This window comes from Schistocerca gregaria, chromosome 2, assembly GCF_023897955.1.
Source record: "Schistocerca gregaria isolate iqSchGreg1 chromosome 2, iqSchGreg1.2, whole genome shotgun sequence".
In the NCBI taxonomy this organism is placed as follows: domain Eukaryota; kingdom Metazoa; phylum Arthropoda; class Insecta; order Orthoptera; family Acrididae; genus Schistocerca; species Schistocerca gregaria.
In genome coordinates this window covers 37,489,427-37,516,173 of record NC_064921.1, presented here as the reverse complement: position 1 = coordinate 37,516,173, position 26,747 = coordinate 37,489,427, and the positions used below count along the sequence as shown (strand labels likewise).

The 26,747-nt window shown below is 48.0% G+C and overlaps 1 protein-coding gene and 1 non-coding gene across 2 annotated transcripts in view; one reads left to right on the top strand and one right to left on the bottom strand.

The window, feature by feature from the left end:
* The window catches only part of LOC126336273 (uncharacterized), a 737,143-nt gene that overhangs the window by 191,669 nt on the left and 518,727 nt on the right, over nt 1–26,747 (top strand). The window lies entirely within an intron of this gene.
* Trnat-ugu (transfer RNA threonine (anticodon UGU)) lies at nt 5,254–5,327 on the bottom strand. Its single transcript has one exon. It is a non-coding gene; the product is annotated as a tRNA-Thr (tRNA).

The following is a 26,747-nucleotide window of genomic DNA, read 5'->3' as shown; positions in this document are numbered from 1 at the left end:
TGGTAGCCTTTAAATTGGGCGCGGCGCGGTAGTATACGTCGGACCCGCGTGTCGCCACCATCAGTGATTGCAGACCGAGCGCCGCCACACGGCAGGTCTAGAGAGACTTCCTAGCACTCGCCCCAGTTGTACAGCTGACTGCTAGCGATGGTTTACTGACTTCTACGCTCTCATTTGCCGAGACGATAGTTAGTATAGCCTTCAGCTACGTTATTTGCTACGAACTAGCAAGGCGCCAGTATCCATACTATTGATATTTTGAATCATGTACCATAAAGATCGACGTTCTCCATTAATGGATTAAAGTATTCCACCAGCTACGTCCGTTTTTCTCAATTCTAATTCCCTTGCCATGTTCCAGACCTCACACCAGACTGCGTGAGATAAAACGCGTGCATTTCGGCCTCCTTTAGGAACACGGTTGGCTCTCCTGCCAACCACAACAGACTTCTTATGCCGGAAGTCTTCGGCCGCCAATGGTGATTATTTATCAAAATTTAGGCAGTGGCGGGGATCGAACCCGGGACCGCAGACGATTTGATTATGAACCAAAGTCGCTGCACCTAGACCACGGGCTTTTACTATGCATAACGCATCCTATTCCCGTTGTACCATTTTCTGCTGCTGTTGATATTACCCTATTCTCATCTGACCATAAATGCTTGTCTTCATTCCGTTTCATTTCACTTCACTGACTCCCCCCATATCTAGATCGAGCCTATGCGCTTTCCTTATATTGCACCCCCCAGCTCGTGGAACAGTACCCTTTCGTTGGGTATTCAATCTTTTTCTCGCGATCATGTCCCCATTGGCGGTCTCCTCCCGGAGATACGAATGAGGGCTCGTCCGGAATCTTTCGCCAATGGACAGATGATCATGACACTTTTTCAGTTACAGGAGGCACGTGCTGTCGATACACGCCATGTGTCTTTAACGCAGTGGTTTCGATTGCTCTCTGCAGCCTCAAGCCATTGATTATTGCTAATTCTTGCTCCTTTTAGGGGCAGTTTCCGTCCCCTGAACCTCTGTCCGCTCCTCCAACCTCTTTGACAAGGCCGTTGGCAGAGCGAGGGTGACATTTTATGCCGGAAGTCCTCGGCCGCTATTGCTGATGATTTTTATGCGAAGTTTAAACATTGGCGGGGTTAGAACCCGGGACAGATGACGTTTTGATTACTAATCAAAGACGCTACCCGTAGACGGCGGAAATTATACTGCCTCGGAAGCAAAATAACTATTACGCCCGAAACGAGGACTAGTCGTGCAAAGAAGCATAGGCAAAGAGGGCACTTCTGGCGATTATAAGTCTAGTAATATAAAAAAAGGCCTTAATTAGTTCTACCGAGAACGTGTGTTTGGGGCTCAGTGCTGAATGGAAGTGAATGATGGTCTGTGGAAAAATAGCGAGAGGACGGAATCGAAGCTTTTGTGATGTGCTCCAGAAGAATGTTGAAAATTATGAGGAGTGTGGAGGAGATCCGCTCCACCGGGAGGGAGACGAAGATTTGGAAAAGTCTGGCACTGGCGCCGAAATGACCTACAGAGGATAAAAACTGTAGGGGAAGACAAAGATCGGAATATGTCCGACTACTGATTTTGAGATCGTTCGGTGTAAGTGCCACTCTGAGCTGAAGAGATTGGCGTTGTAGAGGAATTCGTAGTAGGTGCGTGTAGCAAGTCTGAAGCATCTCGGTTGATATTTGTGGAAAACCGCCACAGCTGTGGTACACTGAGTATTTCGTGTGATGTCCAGTTTCGACGTCAACCGTTGGTTTGTTCTCTTTACAGACGAAATGTTTTCCGCAGTGCAGTTTTATTTGTCCATTCGACACAGCGGTCTCAGAGTATTGTGGTGTCTCGTTAGGGGCAGCAACAGGGCTACCTGCAGTCCAGCAGCGCCGGCGTTGGATACAGACTGAGTAGCGCCTCTGTAATCTCGTGAGGGTTTCCACTCCGGCAAAAGACAGTGCACTAAGGGGCATATTCTTCGCTACGTGATATAGAGTCTTGCTCTTGTATCGATTGAGAAGAAAGTATGACTTTTCTTAAACAGAATTATATACGTCCGTGTTCCTCCAACTGGGGCCCCCTAGCCACGGGGTCCGCGACGTCTAGAAACTGAAATGTGTTGTAATAAAATCGAACTCACAGCTGTTATGCAGGAGGTATTTTTTCAGTTACTAAACGCAGAAGCACAACGCCACGGAATTTCATGGGTTTCATCTTCAAGAGGCAGAAAGCTCCCGCGAATTACAGTATTTTTTAAAATAATAAAAAGAAGTAAATGTTAGTCATTCCTATGTCTATAACCATCGAGGTCCCCCTCAACCCCGCCCCAGTTCTGCGAGTTCTAAGATGATGATGAGAAACCTCTTTAAATAGATGTTCCTAGATCCGCCACTGCGATTAACTCATTACTCAAATTCGGCGCGGTTAATGTAAAATTGTCTTGGAAGTTAGATCGCAACAGAGAAATAGGACCGCTGCTTTGATCAATTAATTTGTTGAAAAGATTAAAAATATCAAAATGATACGCACTACATTGGTTTTTTAAGCGCTTTATTTCCTGCAAAAGTAGGAACATCCCAGAAACAATAATACTGCACTGCGGTGTTGTCATTGTCGATGCAAAGATTTTCTGCTCCTTTAATTTTCCATGAGTGATCAATTAAAAATTAAAAATATAATAAAATTTGGGATTTGCTGTGTTATTAAGTAACAAAGAGAAACGGCATGCGATCTTGTTCTTTTTCCTTTAGCATCGAGACCACGTGATTATATGAGAAAAGCACAGTTTAACTGCCCATCACCTTTTCAAGTTTTTATAGCCACCTTACATTTTGAACCCCTGGTGTTATCGAAGCTAGAAACAATAATCAGCTCTGTCCGCGCATCTTCTTTGTCAGTTTAAACTCGAGTGGGATTCAAGTACGACTCCGCCGTGCACACCTCCAGCCTCAGTGGCGTTGGTCATGTTTTTCGTCTTGATGGACAGACGTTTTCGAAGAAAATGAACGCTACAGTTTTTGGTTGCGAGCACGCTGTGTGAATGAAGAGTTGTCTAAAAATGAATTGCAAAATTTTATGCCGTTCTCGACCACTTGCTTATCTGAGCAGTTTTTTGGTCTTTAGTATTAAACGCTTAAAGCGAAATCGCTAGCTTAAAGTGGAATCGGATCTAAGGTTGATGGTGACAAATTTCGTTCGGATTTCAGTGGAATTATGGACAAACATACGACATTTCATTCCTCACTCTAGTGGTCCCACATTTAGAATGCTGCTTATCAAGTGGATTTCCTTAAAAAAAAATGATTCTCAGTTACGGTATTTTACTGTACTGTATTACCATATTTCTGCATTACTGTACTGTTACTGTATTACTGTAAGTTACTGTTCGCTTGCCAACAATCATGTATTTTTAGAATAAATTACTTACTGCATTATTTTTCTTGTCAGCATTAATTCTAATCAGCACGTTTCTGCAATACCATGTGAAATATCAGGCAGAATTGCAAGGGGGTCTGCAGATCACTTTCCAAATAACCAGGGAGTCCGCGCTATCGCGAAGTTTGAGAACCACTGATACACACTTCAACGACATCCGATAACGCTTGATGGGCGAATACAGTGATATTATGCTTGTAAATATGGGTTTGAAACTCTTGGCACGAGAACACGAGAAATATTCTAAAATTGAGGGGCAAGTCACCCGGAATCGGCTACTGCGCTGTGAGCTCGCTGTTGCCGGCCTACGCCGTTGGATCAGCCCCTTCGACTGTTTACGTGTCAGCTCTGGAGAACCAGCAGGAACTGTGTCGGCTGTCGGCTGGTCTGGTCGTTTCTGGTTCAGTGTTACTTGCGTGCAGACAAGAATACCACTGAGGAGAACTTGGGCCTTCTACGTGCGTGCTGCGAATATTGGTTCGAGTCGTAGGACGACGTTCGCATCTTGCATCGACATAAATTTCGCCGCATCAGCTGTCACAACGCCAGGCACTCGGAGTACGTGACTTCTACAGTTACACAGAGTCTTGTCAGTGTGCTCTGCATCGCTTGGCAGTGGATACTTCGTATACCGACGTGTGGTCTTTACCGACGAAGCGACGTTTACAAAACACGGTAATGTATGTTTACGTAACGTGCAGTGCTGGGGGACAGGTGTGAGTGCGTGCCGGCTTCGTCAGGTACCGTACAACAGAATACCGACCGTGAAGCGTACGGCGCCTTAGGAAAATCCGTTGTAGAACCTTACTTGATCCAGGAATGTTAAATGGAAATGCTTATGCACACTTTCTTACGTATGTTGTTCTAGAAGACGTACCCCTGGACAAGCGCCTGCTGCCAAGCGCAGTCTTCCCGTGTTGCAACGCAGATACCGAATGAAAAGTCTTCTGACCGTTGGATGGCACAGTGGCTGACCAGGTTTCTTTCTGTGGGGAGCTCTGCATTTATCACGAAGCCACAATCACGCCAGAAGATACGGGCCGTCGAATCAGTGCAGGATGCAACGGCGTATCATCCAGTGCACTTCGATCTGTTCATCTGTCTGTGGATCGGTAATCGCAGATGTGCCTTACAGTCGCTGATAAACAGCTTGAACAGGCATTTGAGTAAAGAGTAAAACTACGTTTCTGTCCAAAAGGATTTATTTCGTGGGTGACACGGCGTCAGACACGCTGAATAAACTGTTTAGTTTGTTTAAATTGTATTCCGTCGAATCACAGTTTCGAATAGTATTTATAGAATCATTTGTCCGACAACAGCTACTAAATCTTAACCCTAGATTACTAAACCCTCGTAAAATTTGAGATTGCTGTAGGGTAGGAAACAAGAGATTTTGTACTTAATTTAGTAAGTAACGTACCACGGAGAACTAGTAATTGTAACTAATTAATACATAACCTACAAATTTTGCCTTCCTTTGAATAAATTTGGAGTAGAACAGTTTGCGATGGATTAGTATAGCAGTGTAACAGTCCACCTCCCCCCCCCCTCCCCCCCGTGGTCTTAGACGCCTTACCACGGTTCGTGCGGCTCCCCGCGTGGGAGGTTCTAGAGTCCTCCATGGGACATGGGTGCGTGTGTTGTCCTTGGCGTAAGTTAGATTATGTATATGAAGATAGTAACTGTTCTCGAAAGAACAGATACCATTGATGACCGTACAGCTTGTCTACAATAAATGATAATTAATTGAAACTCTCAGCTGTCGATAGGTGTTGTTGATATATCTCGATGAGGACAGCTGAAAATGTGTTCCCCGACCGGGACTCGAACACGGGATCTCCTGCTTACATGGCAGACGCTCTATCCATCTGAGCCACCGAGGACAGAGATGAATAGCGCAACTGCAAGGACTTGTCCCTTGCACGCTTCCCGTGAGACCCACATTCCCAACTGTCCAGAATAATTTAAAGTTAGATTAAAGTTTTCTACGGTTAACAAGCGTAAAGGCGTCTCCAGACAAAAACTCGAATTTAAAAAAGAAGTGATACAGTATTTTCCTTTTTCCTTCAAAACAGAGCTTTTTGTTGTTATTAAATATGAATGACCTACGTTTGTGTTTCGGCTTTGACTAGTGAGCAGCAACAGGAAGAGTTTAAACGGAAAAAGTGCCTGACGAAAGTGACGTTCCCACAAAAATCTGGATACGTGCACACTTTTGAAATAGTTTTCCTAAGTTCCGTCTGATGCGCCAGAAGCTAGCATATGCCGTAGTTCCGTATACGAGACTCGCAGCTGAGCCTGTGCCTGTGTCTTGAACGAAACGAGGTTTTACCTTACGTAGTAGCGGAGGCCCGTCTCGCAGCGTGTGAGGGCGGAGGCTCACACGAGAGCTGGTGCCCGCTCGGCGGTGCGTCCACCGCAGTAGCTGACTCTGGCCGCAGTGCTGCAGAAGTTCTGGGATTCTGGTGCCGAGTCTTTCATGCTCAACAGCAGCAGTAGCAAGGCTGTGCTAGTCTTTTGATGCGCATTTTGAAGCCGTTAAATAGACTATATCACTCGGTTTAAAAAATCATACTTGCTCAATATCTCGATCGATACAAGAGTTAAGAAACTTAATGACGCAGCACAAGACATGCGCCTTACCGTACTATCATTCGCCGTAAACCTCGTTTCGATACCTGGAACCGCTGACGAAACAAAAGGTGGGTTTCGTGTTACGTGAGTCAGCCGGTGTGTAGAGCAGCGCAACAGACAGCGTGACGCGGGCCGGCAGCCGCGAGGAGGAGGCGCAGGGGAAGCCCGACGCACGCCTGCTGGGCCAGAGAGCCGCAGCTGCGCAACATCCCAGCTCAGAGCGCGCGCTGGCGGCAGCTCCAGCCCCGTGCCGTGTGCCAGGGCGCGGCGCGGTGTGTCCAGTTCCTGTACTTAAACTGCCAGGCCGCTGTACAAGCAACACCACTGCTCACAACGACGTCACATTGCAACGGAATATTATGGGGGAAGGGTAGAACGTGTGCCAGAAGAAAAATAAGTAGTTACAAAATGTACCAACAGATGGCGTCATAATTTAATAGTGGTAGACCACTAGTGACAATGCCTGAGGTGCAAGTTGGACGTTAAACAAACTTTACTTCCCAGTGTCCATGGGTCTGCAGGGGTGTCACTGTTAGTGAACACATCCACCACAGCAAGGTCATATAGCATCGGATGGGAAGAAATGGGTTTTTAATTGCCCTGAGGCCAAAAACCGCATAAAAAGCATCATTCACATCAATTTTTAACTCTCCTGAGGCCATAAACCGCATAAAAAGCATCAGTCACATTCGTTTTTAATTTTCCTGTAACTAAAAACTGCATAAAAAGGATCGATCCAAATCAAATCGGACTTTTAATTTCCGTGTGACTTGCGCAAAAGATGTTCAGTATGCCACAAATTGAAATCGAGAAGCTGCACGTTCCACAACTCATGAAACTGTTTCCGGGGTCACGTTCGGAATGTGTTGCGCAATGAGCGCGCCTTCAGTGCGCCTAGGTTTGCAATCGGAACACTGAGCACGACGTCTTTCACGTAGCCCCACAGCCAGAAGTCACACGGATTAAGATCAGGTGGTCGGGTCGCCTAGGCTGTAGGCAAATGGCGTCTCATAATTCTAGCATTTCCGAAATGGCGCTTCAGCATCTGCTTTACTGGATTTGCAATGTGCGGAGGTGCGCCATCTTGCATAAAAGTGATCCCATCCGCACATCCGCGCTGTTCGAGAGCTGGAATGACGTGGTTGCACAAAAGACACTCGTAGCGCTTACCAGTGACGCTACAGATAGCAGGAACCGAAGCACCTATCCCTTCGAAAAAATATGGTCGTATGATAAATGATGCCGTAAACCTGCACCACACAATGACCTCTTCAGAATGAAGTGGTACTGGTTGATTTGCGTCCGGATTTTCCGTTGCCCATATTCGACAACTGTGTGTATTGATATATCCTGTCAGATGGAAGTGGGCTTCGTTTGTCCACAAAATCTTCCACCACCAATCATTATCCCCTTCCATGCGAAGGAAGAAATTCTAAAGCAAAGGTGTCTTGCTGACAGATCAACAGGGAGCAACTCGTACACACTAGTAATTTTGAATGGATAGCAAAGAGTGATGTTTCGTTGGATTTTACGCACCGTGCTCACGGCACGGTCAAGCGAGGCGCAGTTCCTCTCACTGAGGGCGCTCTGCCCCGGTCGAATGAGGGGCTGGGGACATTTGACAACCGCAAGGCGGCCAGGTGGAGTCGAGTAGGCGACTCGCGCTCGACCTCTGAGCGACGTACAATCATTAATGATCGCGGACTCGGTGCTGCTGAGAATTTTAGAAATGGTCGCACGGTTCCGCAGCTGGCTGGTCATTTTGGACCGCGCTAATGCGAGAGTAGACCCGTGGTCTAGGGGTAGCGTCTTTGATTCATAATAAAAAACATCTTCGGTCCCGGGTTCGATCCCTGCCACAGCCTAAATTTTGATAAATAATCAGCATTGGCGGCCGAAGACTTCCGGCATAAGAAGTCAGCCTCATTCCTGTCAACGCCCTTGTCAAAGACGGCGGAGGAGCGGATAGAGGTTCAGGGCATGAAAATCTAATAGTCATAGGCGACTGGAATGCAGTTGTAGGGGAAGGAGTAGAAGAAAAGGTTACAGGAGAATATGGGCTTGGGACAAGGAATGAAAGAGGAGAAAGACTAATTGAGTTCTGTAACAAGTTTCAGCTAGTAATAGCGAATACCCCGTTCAAGAATCACAAGAGGACGAGGTATACCTGGAAAAGGCCGGGAGATACGGGAAGATTTCAATTAGATTACATCATGGTCAGACAGAGATTCCGAAATCAGATACTGGATTGTAAGGCGTACCCAGGAGTAGATATAGACTCAGATCACAATATAGTAGTGATGAAGAGTAGGCTGAAGTTCAAGACATTAGTCAGGAAGAATCAATACGCTAAGAAGTGGGCTACGGAAGTTCTAAGGAATTACGAGATACGTTTGAAGTTCTCTAACGCTATAGATACAGCAATAAGGAATAGCACAGTAGGCAACACAGTTGAAGTGGAATGGACGTCTCTAAAAAGGGTCATCAGAGAAGTTAGTAAGGAAAACATAGGTACAAAGAAGGTAGAGGCGAAGAAACCATGGGTAACAGAAGAAATACTTCAGTTAATTGATGAAAGGAGGAAGTACAAACACGTTCCGGGAAAATCAGGAATACAGAAATACAAGTCACTTAGGAATGAAATAAATAGGAAGTGCAGGGAAGCTAAGACGAAATGTCTGCAGGAAAAATGTGAAGACATCGGAAAAGATATGATTGTCGGAAGGACAGACTCAGCATAGAGGAAAGTCAAAACAACCTTTGGTGACATTAAAATCAATTCCGAAGACGGCAAGAGCTGAGAAGTGCGAGAATTATCGGACCATCAGCTTAACAGCTAGTGCATCGAAGCTGCTTACAAGAATAATATACAGAAGAATGGAAAAGAAAATTGATAATGCGCTAGGTGACGATCAGTTTGGCTTTAGGAAAAGTAAAGGCACGAGAGAGGCAATTCTGACGTTACGGCTAATAATGGAAGCAAGGCTAAAGAAAAATCAAGACACGTTCATAGGATTTGTCGACCTGGAAAAAGCGTTCGACAATATAAAATTGTGCAAGCTGTTCGAGATACTGAAAAAAGTAGGGGTAAGCTATAGGGAGAGACGGGTCATATACAATATGTACAACAGCCAAGACGGAATAATAAGAGTGGACGATCAAGAAGGAAGTGCTCGTATTAAGAAGGGAGTAAGACAAGGCTGTAGCCTTTCGCCCCTACTCTTCAGTCTGTACATCGAGGAAGCAGTGATGCAAATAAAAGAAAGGTTCAGGAGTGGAATTAAAATACAAGGTGAAAGGATATCAATGATACGATTCGCTGATGACATTGCTATCCTGAGTGAAAGTGAAGAAGAATTAAATGATCTGCTGAACGGAATGAACAGTCTAATGAGTACACAGTATGGTTTGAGAGTAAATCGGAGAAAGACGAAGGTAATGAGAAGTAGTAGAAATAAGAACAGCGAGAAACTTAACATCAGGATCGATGGTCACGAAGTCAATGAAGTTAAGGAATTCTGCTACCTAGGCAGTAAAATAACCAATGACGGACGGAGCAAGGAGGACATCAAAAGCAGACTCGATATGGCAAAAAAGGCATTTCTGGCCAAGAGAAGTCTACTAATATCAAATACCGGCCTTAATTTGAGGAAGAAATTTCTGAGGATGTACGTCTGGAGTACAGCATTGTATGGTAGTGACACATGGACTGTGGGAAAACCGGAACAGAAGAGAATCGAAGCATTTGAGATGTGGTGCTATAGACGAATGTTGAAAATTAGGTGGACTGATAAGGTAAGGAATGATGAGGTTCTACGCAGAATCTGAGAGGAAAGTAATATGTGGAAAACACTGATAAGGAGAAGAGACAGGATGATAGGACATCTGCTAAGACATGAGGGAATGACTTCCATGGTACTAGAGGGAGCTGTAGAGGGCAAAAACTGTATAGGAAAACAAAGATTGGAATACGTCAATCAAATAATTGAGGACGTATGTTGCAAGTGCTACTCTGAGATGAAGAGGTTAGCACAGGAAAGGAATTCGTGTCGGGCCGCATCAAGCCAGTCGGCAGACTGACACTCGGATGTGTGCAGGTCTCACATTCCCAGTGTCGGTCACAGAGCCGCAGCTACAGTGACACGGCTAGAGGTGACAAGTGCAGCCAGGTACGAAACAGTGTCGTTGGTACGTACGTGGGGCGCAGCCGCTAAGCAGAGGTGCGGCGGCCTGCACGAGGCGGCCCGGCGTGCACAGCAGCTGCTGCCGGCAGGCCTGCGGACGCACCGGCCCTGCGCCGCGGCAGCTCGCGTCCTCTGCCGGAGACTCGTCGGCGCTCTTCCCTGCCGTAACGGCCGGCGGGCCGGCGTACCCTCCAGACAGAGTCGCCACTACTCCAGCGCAGTGAAACAGGCCCCGCAAGAATCTGACAGCGTTCTAGGGTACGCCGAGACCCGATCGCCGGAGGCGGGCGCGGCGCTGGCTGCCAGCACGTCGCTCCCGCCTGGCTCCGACAGAAATCCTGAAAAAGGTAGAGGCGGCTAACGTGCACACCTACGCTGGCCGAGAGTGACTCGAACACGAAAACACCTGCAGTTGCCGAGGAAACGAGCGTAGCCGGTCGACGCTAAGTGGACCTCGGCAAGGCCGCCCCTGCGTGGCTGCTGCGCCCAGTCAGACGCAAGGCGCACCTCCGGAAGTTACGCCGAATGATGGCAGCTCCGCGACGGCGCGCGGAAACTGGCCCGGCAGCGAGACATCGGAAAGCACGAGTCGGGTCGGCGACCTCCAGGGAGAGCGGGCCGCGCCGCGTCACCAAGCCTCTGCCCAGTCGCAGCGAGCAGCGCTGCTGCGGCGCGGCTGTCCGGCGGCTCACAGAGTGAGGGCAGGCAAGAGCCCCGCCCCACCTGAAGCCAGAGCGTGTCACGAACGAACAGTATCCACCTCAAGCTCACAGCTGCCTCATTCAAGTACAACACCGTGAAGGTGACGCCTCACTGCCAGCAATAGTACCGCCAGCCTTCACACGCAAACGGTTAGCAAATACAACGCAGCCATCTGCGTTCTTTCCTTATATCAGGAAATACTACACATCCAGTCTCGTTCTAATACTACATTACATTGTATTACCCAGCAGCAGATTTTTATTTAAGAGACGGCTTTATTTTGGTAATAGTTTGATAATAAAGTATTCTCTTTCTATCACTCGTTTCTCCCTTCAGTGTGATGCCTACGCTCGATCGCAGAAATGGAGGTACTACATAGGTCTATGTGTGTACAGTTCAGATAGATAAGTGACGTACCCGTCGTCGTTTCCGCTCGCTAGCCCACGATTGTCAGTTTGTGTATGTTGTGTGTGTGTGGGGGGAGGGGGGGGCGGCCTTCCGCTGTGTACGAGCCGTGCGACGGTGTCGCGTTTCCGCTGCGGGGTGACGCGCCGTCACGGCGCACAGGCGCCGCCTGTGTTACTCGATACGCGGGACCACCGTCTCTCTCTCTCTCTCTCTCTCTCTCTCTCTCTCTCTCTCTCTCAGGTGAAGCAGTGACACCCGCCCACGGCGGTCCAAAGCCCACACGCCGGCAGACTCCAGATGCACCGCTGCTGCGAATTAAGTTCTGACCAAAGTCGTGTTGGAGAAACACAGGCACAATTCCAAAGTGAATCTCTGTATTGTGCTACTGTTTCCCATATGCGACATCGTCATCAGGCCCTGCGCGAAACAGAAGCATTTGAGTAGGGATAACAAGTAGGGCTAACTGCGTTACCTGTTTTTAGAACGTCCTAAGAAAAAGCCACTTTGTTCTACATTAAGCAAGCAACTAATGGCGTATTTCTCCACCTGAAGATGATGCCGCAGGCCATCAAAACGCTAATCGATACAATAACCGAGTGACTCACCCAGAAATACACTCCTGGAAATGGAAAAAAGAACACATTGACACCGGTGTGTCAGACCCACCATACTTGCTCCGGACACTGCGAGAGGGCTGTACAAGCAATGATCACACGCACAGCACAGCGGACACACCAGGAACCGCGGTGTTGGACGTCGAATGGCGCTAGCTGCGCAGCATTTGTGCACCGCCGCTGTCAGTGTCAGACAGTTTGCCGTGGCATACGGAGCTCCATCGCAGTCTTTAACACTGGTAGCATGCCGCGACAGCGTGGACGTGAACCGTATGTGCAGTTGACGGACTTTGAGCGAGGGCGTATAGTGGGCTTGCGGGAGGCCGGGTGGACGTACCGCCGAATTGCTCAACACGTGGGGCGTGAGGTCTCCACAGTACATCGATGTTGTCGCCAGTGGTCGGCGGAAGGTGCACGTGCCCGTCGACCTGGGACCGCACCGCAGCGACGCACGGATGCACGCCAAGACCGTAGGATCCTACGCAGTGCCGTAGGGGACCGCACCGCCACTTCCCAGCAAATTAGGGACACTGTTGCTCCTGGGGTATCGGCGAGGACCATTCGCAACCGTCTCCATGAAGCTGGGCTACGGTCCCGCACACCGTTAGGCCGTCTTCCGCTCACGCCCCAACATCGTGCAGCCCGCCTCCAGTGGTGTCGCGACAGGCGTGAATGGAGGAACGAATGGAGACGTGTCGTCTTCAGCGATGAGAGTCGCTTCTGCCTTGGTGCCAATGATGGTCGTATGCGTGTTTGGCGCCGTGCAGGTGAGCGCCACAATCAGGACTGCATACGACCGTGGCACACAGGGCCAACACCCGGCATCATGGTGTGGGGAGCGATCTCCTACACTGGCCGTACACCTCTGGTGATCGTCGAGGGTACACTGAATAGTGCACGGTACATCCAAACCGTCATCGAACCCATCGTTCTACCATTCCTAGACCGGCAAGGGAACTTGCTGTTCCAACAGGACAATGCACGTCCGCATGTATGCCGTGCCACCCAACGTGCTCTAGAAGGTGTAAGTCAACTACCCTGGCCAGTAAGATCTCCGGATCTGTCCCCCATCGAGCATGTTTGGGACTGGATGAAGTGTCGTCTCACGCGGTCTGCACGTCCAGCACGAACGCTGGTCCAACTGAGGCGCCAGGTGGAAATGGCATGGCAAGCCGTTCCACAGGACTACATCCAGCATCTCTACTATCGTCTCCATGGGAGAATAGCAGCCTGCATTGCTGCGAAAGGTGGATATACACTGTACTAGTGCCGACATTGTGCATGCTCTGTTGCCTGTGTCTATGTGCCTGTGGTTCTGTCAGTGTGATCATGTGATGTATCTGACCCTCAGCGACTGTTACATTGACTTGTAAATAATAGATTGCAATAATCAGTCGTCCTTTTTAAATTTTTATGTGCAGATTCAGATTTAGGCTACAAGCTAGCCATTCGCACTGCACTATTGTTTTCGCTCAGTGCATGTAAGTCTCTGTTAATTGGACTTCACAGTCCATTGAACTGTGGGTGAAACCCGATGAACAGGAACTTACATGCTTTGAGTGAAAATAATAGAGCATTGAGAATGGCTAGCTTCTAGCCTCAATCTAGATCTGCACATAAAAATTTAAAAAGGACGACTGATTGCTGCAATCTATTACACTTCTGGCCATTAAAATTGCTACACCAAGAAGAAATGAAGATGATAAACGTGTATTCATTGCACAAATATATTATGCTAGAACTAACGTGTGATTACATTATCACGCAATTTGGGTGCATAGATCCTGAGAAATCAGTACCCAGAACAACCAACTCTGGCTGTAATAACGGCCTTGATACGCCTGTTCATAGAGTCAAACAGAGCTTGGATGGCGTGTACAGGTACAACTGCCTATGCAGCTTAACACGATACCACAGTTCATCAAGAGTAGTGTCTGGCGTATTGTGACGAGCCAGTTGGTCGGCCACCATTGGCCAGACGTTTTCAATTGGTGAGAGATCTGGAGAATGTGCTGGTCATGGCAGCAGTCAAACATTTTCTGTATCCAAAAAGGCCCGTACAGGACGTGCAACATGCGGTGGTGCATTATCCTGCTGAATAGTAGGGATCGAATGAGGGCTTGAGCCACGGGTCGTAACACATTAAATGTAACATCCACTGTTCAAAGTGCCGGAAATGCGAACAAGAGGTGAGCAAGACGTGTAACCAATGGCACCCCATACCATCACGCCGGGTTATACGCCAGTATGGCGATGACGAATACACGCTTCCAATGTGCGTTCACCGCGATGACGGCAAACACGGATGTGACCATCATGATGCTGTAAACAATACCTGGATTCATCCGAAAAATGACGTTTTGCCATTCGTGCACCCAGGTTCGTCGTTGAGTACACCATCGCAGGCGCTCCTGCCTGTGATGCAGCGTCAAGGGTAACCGCAGCCATGGCCTCCTAGCTGACAGTCAATGCTGCTGCAAACTTCGTCGAACTGTTCGTGCAGATGGTTGTCGTCTTGTAAACGTCCCCATCTGTTGACTCAGGGACCGAGACATGGCTGCACGATCCGTTACATCCGTGCGGATAATATGCCTGTCATCTCGACTGGTAGTGATACGAGACTGTTGGGATCCAGCATGGCGTTCCGTATTACCCTCCTGAACCCACCGATTCCATTGTCATTGTATCTCGACCAACTCGAGCAGCAATGTCGTGATACGATAAACCGCAGTCGCGATAGGCTACAATCCGACCTTTATCAAAGTCGGAAACATGATGATACGCATTTCTCCACCTTACAAGAGGCATCACAACAACTTTTCACCAGGCAACGCCGGTCAACTGCCGTTTGTGTATGAGAAATCGTTTGGAAACTTTCCTCATGTCAGCACGTTGTGGGGTGTCGCCACCGGCGCCAACCTTGTGTGAATGCTCTGAAAAGCTAATCATTTGCATTTCACAACATCTTCTTCCTGGGTTAAATTTCGCATCTGTAGCACGTTATCTTCGTGGTGTAGCAATTTTAAAGGCCAGTAGTGTATTTACAAGAAAGTTCACATTGAATCCGTTTTCTCGGCGAAATGTATTCCTACGTTACATAACCCTATTTTTGATTCTATGTTTTCGTAAATAGTGTTCCTTATAGCCATCCCAGCGTGATCGCTTGCCGTACCCGGTTCAGCATTGGCCTTCGGCACACAGAAGGCCGTAACGCTTGCGGCCTACAGAACAAAACAAGATGAATGGGGCTAAAATGCAGCCACGCGCTGTGCCCTGGTCGGGGCATAGCTGCCTAGGACACACACACACACACACACACACACACACACACTCACACACACACACAGTTTTATTTAAGGTCAACGCATCTCTTATAATCGAGCATCTATTGATAAGGAAAACACAATCACGACGATATAAATGTCCTCTTTCCACAAAAATAACCGTAATCCATTTTCTTTTAGTACTATGAACAAAGACGTTATAGTTTTCAAGATCGACTGCAGGACACGATGCGCGTCTCATTATTTTTCAACATCGAAAGAAGCGCGCTGCCACCCGACTGCAGATGACCAAAGTTCAGAAGTCGGGCTGTACACCTCTATGCATGCGCACCCTGCATGAAATCGGGAAAAAAGCTTGCACTACTTTACTGCGAAAACTACCGATAACCGCAGAATGTCCTCCCTATATCGAAAACGTCATGAAAGTAAAGAGAATGCGAGAAAAAAATATGTTTGTTAAGCAGTGTCCTTCAGGTTGATGGACAAGTTACACCACGTGAAAGCATCTCTCGCGTTCACATCAGTGTCTGTAAATAAACTGTAATGCACGCATGTGTTACAAACATTTCAGACGCGTGAAATAACATTAGAGAACACAATCTTTTTGTCAGAAAAAAACACAATCATTTTACGTACGACAACAAGACGTTACTGTTTGTACACTATAGCAAGTCCCATTTTACGGATGGGAAGCTGTATCACACCTACGTTTACGAAACAAATCGTGAGAGCCTGCCTTGTAACTGAACCTCCTATAAATTTTACCGCGTCTCTCTCTCTTCCATTACATCGAAACGAAATACCATGTGTGTGCTTGCATTTGAAATTTGTGCTCCATAACTTCTCTCTACCGACCTGCGCCTAAAATGTCTACCCTATAACAGACAATCATTCGCAACAGCAGCAAATTCTTGCCTTCTAGTTAATTTAGGTCTTGTTTCGAAATCAGTATAACATCGCAGCCTGCTTCAAACAATCTGCTTACATCTAGGGGAGAAAAAAACACTGTCATTTCTGGGTTCCTTAACGAGCTGTAATTCAAATGATTCCGATTACAGGGTGCATTGGGGCGTAAGCACAACCCTGGGACAAAGAAATTTCCATCAGAATTCGAAATTCCCACGAGTAGGGTAGGTGGGGGGGGGGGGGCGGGGGAAGAGGGTGCGGGGACCCACGTGCTGCCTGAGAGGAGCACATGACGTCATTCGGGGTGGTGGGGGTGGGGAGAGATAATTAAATGATCAATTTAATTAATTTGCATATCTGTTTGCTATCAAAATTGGGACGGTGCCGCCATAACCTTACTACGATGATCACTTGCAGGAGCGTGGCGAGGGGGAGGGGGGGCGGCAACTCTGTTTAGTTTCCTGGAAAGAGGCGTGGAAGAAACGGGCCAAAGTTAATGCAAAATGAAAGGATAAACTGTTGAAGAACTCTCTGTGGGTTAATGACTACTTCAGTAAGGGACTTAAGTTCGTATGAGATTTGCACTTTTTTTTCTGTCAGAGAGCTATGTTTGGACAAGTGGGAATACATTCTGTATTCAGATTTCAGTAGTCTTTTTATATTGCCTGTTGAAACGACAACGAACATCGCGAAATGAAGGTAGAACGCTACTACAAGCTTTTAGAACGCAGATCAATTGAACATCTTCACTGGAAGGCAAACAGCGGCGAAAGGCGAAACGCTTTGGAGATTACGAGACAGACGGCATCTCGGCCCCCTTGCTGCTGTTCGCTGCTTGTTATCGCTTTCTCCAGACCGCTGCCGAACTGATTGCACGGAGAAGAGTTCCGCGTCGGCCGTCGCCGTTAACTGCAGCAAAGTTACCCCACGATGGCGCTTCGGAGAGCTAACAGGCAACGTGAGGCGTGCAGCTAAGAACGGCGCCGACGGAGAACACCGAAATGGTCTTAAAACAACACCGCAGGGTCAGCGTTGCACAATGAAAATTGAGCTCTAGCTGGCGAGGTTAAGTGTTGTGTTTGAGGTCTCGAGCAGCGAGATAACACGTGACCACCCAGCTGTCCAGCCGCACCGGCTGTTTATTTCGTGCAGCACAGCTGACCGGCGGCTAGAAGAAGTGGGACCTGCAGAAAGACTGCCTCGTCTGTCCGTCACCTGCTGTGCGCCGGAGCTCCGACGGTTGCTTCAGCTCTGGCTGGACCTCGTAACTCACACTCTGTTCATAGCGACCACATTTTAACAAAACCTGGGGCCTCATATTCTTGATACGGTTTGGAAGTTACAAATTTCTTTCGCCATTAATGAAACAGATTTCGTTAAGTTTCTGCGGAACATTGGCGCGACATTGGAAGCTAAATGAAGTCGTGTTATAACTTGCCGTTACATCTTTCCGGTCACCTGGAGCTGAGTGCCGGGTGACTGGACGTCTAACGGTGGGCTATGGGAAACCAGGAATACGCACCTCGCAGGTGGCAACAACGCACTTTTACTATCATCGGTGACGCGTAGAGTAGTTGGACCGAAACGGTAACACGTGCACAGTCCTTCGACTTTTAACAGGAAATTAGTTACTACTGTGGGGACCCGCAGATGCACGCCCGATATCCGGGTCGGTTGCACACTGCTTTCATTCGCAACATCAGTATTTCAGCGGGTGTCCCCACGGTGGTGCGTCAGCCGGAAGCAGAGCCACCTGAGACACAGTTAACCGGATGGCTGCCCATCCTGCGACGCCGGAGTGGCGGGGTACTGGACGTGCTTTCCGTAGATCGTCGAAGGCGGGTGCTGGGATGTGGCCACTGTACGTAACGCGCAGCCCTTCTCGTTCGGAATTAGTGCTCCGTCCCCCACGACTTGGACGTCGACGGTACCTTGGCCTCGAATTTCCGTTCCTTCCATATCGTAAAATAGTTCGCGAACATTGTGCGTATTTGGGGGCTACAGATGTCTCGGTGGTTCTGCGTGTTTTACAGTGAGGTCTGCTGCGGCCGCCACTGTTGGCGGACTGTCTGGTGTGACGTGGCGTCTAGAGCAGAGCTCGACAGGCGCTGCTTGTGCGACCTCGAGGGTGAAATCTGGCCACACACACCACACGCGTCTCTCAAATACGATCCAATTAATTCCTAATTTGAAACCGACATAAAAGCTACCCTCGAAAAGAAATGTGTTGCTCAGCCAATCATTTTGAACGAGACAAGACTTCCTTAATGTCACTTTCGCGCCTAACCGTGGGGATAAACACACAACAGTCCTCACTTTTCTGTGAGCTGTGAAGCGCATAAATGGCATGTTGTTGCAAAAAGCGCCAGAGGCTGCTGTTTTAGGATAATGTTTTATTTCTCGACTAATCTCAATCGACCGGACGTTCTGTAGCTGTACACAGCGCGTGTATTAATGCAGGATACCTAATTCCTTGCTAAATAAAAGTGGGGATACTCCACGAGGCTTCGGTATTGAGGCCACGATGTTTCGGCTCACAACCGGTCAGTCATCTTCAGATGGGTGTAAAACATGTTGATGTCATCGAAGTGCAATCCCGAAACTTTATGGAATATTCATTACTCAGTCAAAACTCGAAGACTCACAACCGGAAGTATGTCAGAAAGAATCAATTATCGTGCTTACAAACGTACAAAACATCAACTGTTACGTACAAGTTTTCTTTAGACGTGTACACACAGTCTAAAATTGTAACATGTAAATCATTATGCCGTCTACAAAATAGGTAGCCGAATGTGCTGTTGCTTGCAGCAGTCGACCGAAACAGCACGAGAAATGAAATATTATCCTAAAACAGCCGTCAGTCGTGATTTTGCGGGAGATGTCATTTATTAATTGCTCGTATGTATCTGTGGGTGTGGATTATTGGGTAATTACTTGACGACAAATCCAAATGTTTCGTAGTCCGATTCCAATTTCATCCTAGAGATTTTCTGTGACTTATAGTTTCTTTCACATCTGGCAAGCATTTGGTAATCTACAAAACTCACAGTTCCACCGTGGGTGGGAATCCTCTCAAAGTTGTACGTCGGCGTGTAACTCTGTACGAATACGTCGTCACAGAGGTGGCAGAGAGGCGAAGGGAGTACCACATCCGCTAGGGGCGTGCCTATTGGAGACAGCATTGTGGCCGTCGCGTTGAGGACAACTTTGTTCATCTGCTGGCACTGCCGTTAAAATACTGAGGCTGCCGTGGAGGATGGTGAAAAATTAGATTCTGGTAAAAAAATTACGACCGTTTTATAGAGAGAGAATTCTCGAGGAAGTGTAGCGCTGTGACCTGTGCATTCCTCGGGACCTGTTCGTGCAACAGGTATAACACGGGGAGCCCCGGAAACGCTGGTAATTACTGTAATGAAGGTGCCGCAAAGTGCTGCCCGGTGCGCGGAGCCACCGAGGAAACTGGTGCAGTGCGTGTCGCGCACTGCGCACGGAAAACGCTGCACGCTGTCTCGCCACCTGAGGGGACAATCCACGCAAGTTCCTTTCAGTCAGGACGGGCCCCGCCAGCGCACAGTGGCAATTAATATGCCGAATACAAAGCTCGGGACCGCGGCTTGTGTAAGCCGTCTTGGAGTAAGTTTCACATCGACAGCTCTTAAGTGAATCTGCTTATCGTGCCGTCAGTTTCGAATTACAACGTACTCAGTCCACAGAACATCACATCGGGTACGTATTAAGGAACCACCGTGATTCCTATAGCGACTTTTCTGTCCCAAGTTTTAAAATAATGAATGTGTAATCTGCTTCTAAATTTCTGTGATTCAGATGTCAGATGTGGCGAAACTTAGTAACATAAATTTGAGAACTAAGGTAATAACGTTAGACAAAGACACTTGCAAGACGTAATTTGAAGAACGAGTGTCGCTGGAAAACATCTACATCTACATTCTTACTCCGCAAGCCACCCAACGGTGTGTGGCGTAGGGCACTTTACGTGCCACTGTCATTACCTCCCTTTTCTGTTCCAGTCGCGTACGGTTCGCGGGAAGAACGACTGCCAGAAAGTGTCCATGCGCGCTCGAATCTCTCTAATTTTACATTCGTAATCTCCTCGGGAGGTATAAGTAGGGGGAAGCAGTATATTCGGTACCTCATCCAGAAACACACCCTCTCGAAACCTGGCGAGCAAGCTACACCGCGATGCAGAGCGCCTCTCTTGCAGAGTCTGCCACTTGAGTTTTCTAAACATCTCCGTAACGCTATCACGGTTACCAAATAACCCTGTGACGAAACGCACCGCTCTTCTTGGGATCTTCTCTATCTCCTCCGTCAACCCGACCTGGTAAGGATCCCACACTGATGAGCAATACTCAAGAATAGGTCGAACGAGTGTTTTGTAAGCCACCTCCTTTGTTGATGGACTACATTTTCTGAGGACTCTCCCAATGAATCTCAACCTGGTACCCACCTTACCAACAATTAATTTTATATGATCATTCCATTTCAAATCGTTCCGCACGCATACTCCCAGATATTTTACAGAAGTAACTGCTACCAGTGTTTGTTCCGCTATCATATAATCATACAATAAAGGATCCTTCCTTCTATGTATTCGCAGTACATTACATTTTTCTATGTTAAGGGTCAGTTGCCACTCCCTACACCAAGTGCCTATCCGCTGCAGATGTTCCTGCATTTTGCTACAATTTTCTAATGCTGCAACTTTTTTGTATACTACAGCATCATCCGCGAAAAGCCGCATGGCACTTCCGACACTATCTACTAGGTCATTTATATATATTGTCAAAAGCAATGGTCGCATAAAACTCCCCTGTGGCACGCCAGATGTTACTTTAACGTCTGTACACGTCTCTCCAGTGATAACAACATGCTGTGTTCTGTTTGCTAAAAACTCTTCAATCCAGCCACACAGCTGGTCTGATATTCCGTAGCCTCTTACTTTGTTTATCAGGCGACAGTGCGGAACTGTATCGAACGCCTTCCAGAAGTCTAGGAGAATAGCATCTACCTGGGAGCCTGTATCTAATAAATTCTGGGTCTCACGAACAAATAAAGCGAGTTGGGTCTCACACGATCGCTGTTTCTGGAATCCATGTTGATTCCTACAGAGTAGATTCTGGGTTTCCAAAAACGACATGATACTCGAGCAAAAAACATGTTCTAAAATTCTACAACAGATCGACGTCAGAGATATAGGTCTATAATTTTGCGCATCTGCTCGACGATCCTTTTTGAAGACTGGGACTACCTGTGCTCTTTTCCAATCATTTGGAACCTTCCGTTCCTCTAGAGACTTGCGGTACACGGCTGTTAGAAAGGGGGCAAGTTCTTTCGCGTACTCTGTGTAGAATCGGATTGGTATTCCGTCAGGTCCAGTGGACTTTCCTCTGTTGAGTGATTTCAGTTGCTTTTCTATTCCTTGGACACTTATTTCGATGTCAGACATTTTTTCGTTCGTGCGAGGATTTAGAGAAGGAACTGCAGTGCGGTCTTCCTCTGTGAAACAGCTTTGGAAAAAGGTGTTTAGTATTTCAGCTTTACGCGTGTGATCCTCTGTTTCAAAGCCATCATCATCCCGGAGTGTCTGGATATGCTGTTTCGAGCCACGTAAGACCAGAACTTCCTAGGATTTTCTGTCAAGTCGGTACATATAATTTTACTTTCGAATTCACTGAACGCTTCACGCATAGCCCTCCTTACGCTAACTTTGACATCGTTTAGGTTCTGTTTGTCTGAGAGGTTTTGTCTGCGTTTAAACTTGGAGTGAAGCTATCTTTGCTTCCGCAGTAGTTTCCTAACTTTGTTGTTGAACCACGGTAGGTTTTTCCCGTCCCTCACAGTTTTACTCGGCACGTACCTGTCTAAAACGCATTTTACAATTGCCTTAAACTTTTTCCATAAACACTCAACATTGTCAGTGTCGGAACAGAAATTTTCGTTTTGATCTGTTGGGTAGTCTGAAATCTATCTTCTATTACTCTTGCTAAACAGATAAACCTTCCTCCCTTTTTTTATATTCCTATTAACTTCCATATTCAGGGATGCTGCAACGGCCTTATGATCACTGATTCCCTGTTCTGCACTTACAGAGTCGAAAAGTTCGGGTCTGTTTGTTATCAGTAGGTCCAAAATGTTATCTCCACGAGTCGGTTCTCTGTTTAATTGCTCGAGGTAATTTTCGGATAGTACACTCAGTATAATGTCACTCGATGCTCTGTCCCTACCACCCGTCATAAACATCTGAGTATCCCAGTCTGTATCTGGTAAATGGAAATCTCCACCTAAGACTATAATATGCTGAGAAAATTTATGTGAAATGTATTCCAAATTTTCTCGCAGCTGTTCTGCCACTAATGCTGCTGAGTCGGGAGTTCGGTAAAAGGAGCCAATTATTAACCTAGCTAAGTTGTTGAATGTAACCTCCACCCATAATATTTCACAGGAACTATCCACTTCTACTTCACTACAGGATAATGTACTACTAACAGCGACAACCACCGGTTGCATGCAATCTATCCTTTCTAAACTCCGTCTGTGCCTTTGTAAAAATTTCGGCTGAATTTATCTCTGGCTTCAGCCAGCTTTCTGTGCCTATAACGATTTCAGCTTCGGTGCTTTCTATCAGCGCTTGAAGTTCCGGTACTTTACCAATGCAGCTTCGACAGTTTACAATTACAATACCGATTGCTGCTTGATCCCCGCATGTCCTGACTTTGCCCCGCACCCTTTGAGGCTGTTGCCCTTTCTGTACTTGCCCGAGGCCATCTAACCTAAAAAACCGCCCAGTCCACGCCACACAGCCCCTGCTACCCGTGTAGCCGCTTGCTGCGTGTAGTGGACTCCACCCTATGGCACAAGTCGAGGAATCTGCAGCCCACACGGTCGCAGAACCGTCTCAGACTCTGATTCATACCCTCCTCTCGGCTCTGTACCAAATATCCGCAGTCAGTCCTGCCGACGATGCTGCAGATGGTGAGCTCTGGTTTCATCCCGCTAGCGAGACTGGCAGTCTTCTCCAAATCAGATAGCCGCCGGAATCCAGAGAGGATTTCCCCCGATCCACAGCGACACACATCATTGGTGCCGACATGAGCGACCATCTGCAGATGGGTGCACCCTGTACCCTTCATGGCAACCGGAAGGACCTTTTCCACATCTGGAATGACTCCCCCCGGCTTGCACACGGAGTGCACATTGGTTTTCCATTAAGTGTATTTGACTAACTAGGTATAAGACGGAAAAAATGGGAGGAAAGAATAACTGCTTACAGTGCGAAGCACGCGTGCGGTATTTATCAAAGTCGACGAAGATGTGCGCCAGATAAGCGGCATTAAATGAGCCAACTTTCGCCGAGTCCGGAACCTAGGTCCGTCACGATCAGTACGTAGTGCGACCGCGAGAGGTCGGTGTGCAGTCTCGTGTTCGCCGTGACCTGGAGACGAGACGAGGCGGACAGGCTGCGCACATTTTCTCGGGGAGTTTCTCGTCCTTCCTGGAAGACTGGCTGCTCTCTGGAGGCTGGTACGCCGGACACGCTCCGAGCGTTGGAAAGCAGTGGAACCGGCTGGGCTGCTATGCCAGTCGAGGATCGGTCCGTGTGTCGAGGCGACCGTAGCGCCTACTGCAGGCGGGGTGTCAGCTGCGCGGCACGGCACGGCAGCACGTTCACCGATGGCGCTCGTCGCCAGTTGGCACATCGGTCCTCCTGCCGCGTTCCCCCACACCGTGACGCCTGGCTCTCGAGAAGCGCTGCTTTCCGCGACGTTTCACCAGACCGTCTGCGGTCACGTTAACGTCATACCACCACCGCCGACCGCTGTCGTTAAGTCCCATAGCGCTTAGAACCATTTGATACGACCACCGCAAACAGATGCGAGTCGCCGCTGAACACCACAGGTTGCCGCTTGGCGAGCAGTGTACACGCCTTTTCTACCCACGACGGTGCGCGCATTGTGCTGCGTGGTCGTCAACGGGAAGCTCGGTACTCGTTAATAGGCTACACTCCATTCATCTGCCGGACGACCCCTCGTGTCCGTCGTTGATACGGATGCACACCGCCCGACTTGCGCCGCAACCAGCGGCCGCTGGCTACTCACGCGGCGGACGCTGGAATTACTCTTGCGGCGATTGCCGGAGTCTATCTCCCCTGATGATGTATTGCGCCTCGACGACGTATACTTTTCTCCGACCACGACGAACGGCGTTAACTGCCGAGAAGGCGTGGCACTTTACCACATATGTCGTGATGCTCACAAAGGCACACTGGACGCTGTAGTTGACACATGCAACTTTCAGCCACCACCCGAAGTACAGGACCCGCTTCGCATATTTATCCACTACGGACGGAATAGGGAGGAACCCCCTACCGACAGACGAGAAGACGACTCGAACGCTCGGCTACGGCAGTTGTACGATCTTTTTTTTAATGAAACAAAATTAATGACATAAATACAATAAAAATTAAATAAATAAAACAACATAGCCAAAGCCGGTAAATCCTCTCGCTGAACTTCGCTCCTGGAACACGTTGTGTGGGCACGGCGGCGGGACGGGCAGGCCGCGGGTGTCGACCCCTGCCCCACCCGTGTTCCTGCTCCTCTGCTTCTGCACCGGTTGCCCCAGTTGTCTACCCCTCCAATGCCACTCACGTCTCTCTTGTGTGAGGTACGGTGTCAGTGGTAAATGACGCACGGGAGCTCGAACCTAGTTACCGGCAGTCTGGCCCTGACGGTTCGTGTTTTTTTTGTTTTCCTGTAACCGTTGCCCGGATTTCAGCTGTATTCGAAGAGTTATTCGTCAGAGCCGCTCCTTCAGCGAGGACCCTTGGCCGGGTTCTCGCCGCTCTGTCGACTCGGCTACAACTCGTCAGCATTCGTTGTGCAACCGTTGCTCTGCACGCACATCTGTGTACCGTGTCTCCCGTACGCCTGTCACGATATGACGTCCCTGTGCCCCTCCTGCCAAAGATTAGACCTTTTCAAAAGGCCGAAAGATTGCCAAAAGCTCTGTCTTTGTGTCCACCTGAAGACTTGCAGTGATGTCGACGCACCTAATAACCATCGCCTCCTTACATCATTCGCCGTGTGTGGCAGCGCCTGATTTCTGTACTGAAAATCCTGAAAATAAGTTGACAAAAGATGGAAATTTTAATGAGCTTATCTTATGAGTGTGGGACAGTGCAGTACCATTTCCGTAACGTCGATCGAGGAGTTCGAGGTGCGACACTTTCCCTTTCCGGCTGTGTCGTGTAATCCTACGAATCTGTCTGTACTGTTTGTCCAAAGCCGAAGATGCCAGACCCCAGAAAAAATGAAGCCGACGAAGGTGCAGGATCTGCGCCGAAACGTGCCTCGAGTCGCCGCTCCGCTCGATACGGCTGGAGAGAGGCGCGTGCGGCCAGTGGGCGGCGGCAAAGGGGGGGGGGGGGGGGGGGGGAGGAAGGCAGAGGGTCGTCGTCGTCGTCTGGTGCGGTGGGCGGCCGGAGGCGCGCAGATTGCGGATGTGAGGCAAGAGCGGCCAATGCCGCCGTCTCCGGGGGCCACAGCGCCGACAGCAGCAGTGACAGCTGCTCGCGTCACCCACCACCGTTTCCTGTCGTCGCCGCCGAACACCAAATTATTTACCTAACGGTGGTCGACGGACGCTACTGGTTTATGTCCTCGACGTCCATAAACGTCCTTTTTTTCAAATAATTACGAAGTATGCGGAGGTAGCTGCACAACGATTACTATGTGCGACACTGATATGTGTCTTGTTTTAAAAACTAAACGTATTATTATTTTCTAACAATGTGCTTCGAAAGTGACCGAGTAATTTGCGTGCAGAGTCTAAAGAAACTGTGTCCTAAAAAAATGGAAATTGCACCTGTTCTCGTTGGATGAAATTTTTTTTTATTTCTATATACTGACCGTACGACTTACCTTAGAAAATAGATTAAGGAAAGGCAAACCTACGTTTCTAGCATTTGTAGACTTAGAGAAAGCTTCTGACAATGTTGACTGGAATACTCTCTCTTGAATTATTAAGGTGGCAAGGGGTAAAATACAGGGAGCGAGAGGCTATTTACAATTCGTACAGAAACCACATGGCTGTTATAAGAGTCGAGAGGTATGAAATGGAAGCAGTGGTTGGGAAGGGAGTGAGACAGGGTTTTAGCCTATCCCCGATGTTATTCAATCTGTATATTGAACATGCAATAAAGGGAACAAAAGAAAAGTTCGGAGTAGGTATTAAAATCCATGGAGAAGAAATAAAAACGTTGAGGTTCGCCGATGACATTGTAATTCTGTCAGAGACAGCAAAGGACTTGGAAGAGCAGTTGAATGGAATGGACAGTGTCTTGAGAGGAGTATATAAGACGAACACCAACAAAAGCAAAACGAGGATAATGGAATGTAGTCGAATTAAGTCGGGTGATGCTGAGGGAATTACATTAGAAAATGAGACACTTAAAGTAGTAAAGGAGTTTTGCTTTTTGGGGAGCAAAATAACTGATGATGGTCAAAGTAGAGAGGATATAAAATGTAGACTGGCAATGGCAAGAAAAG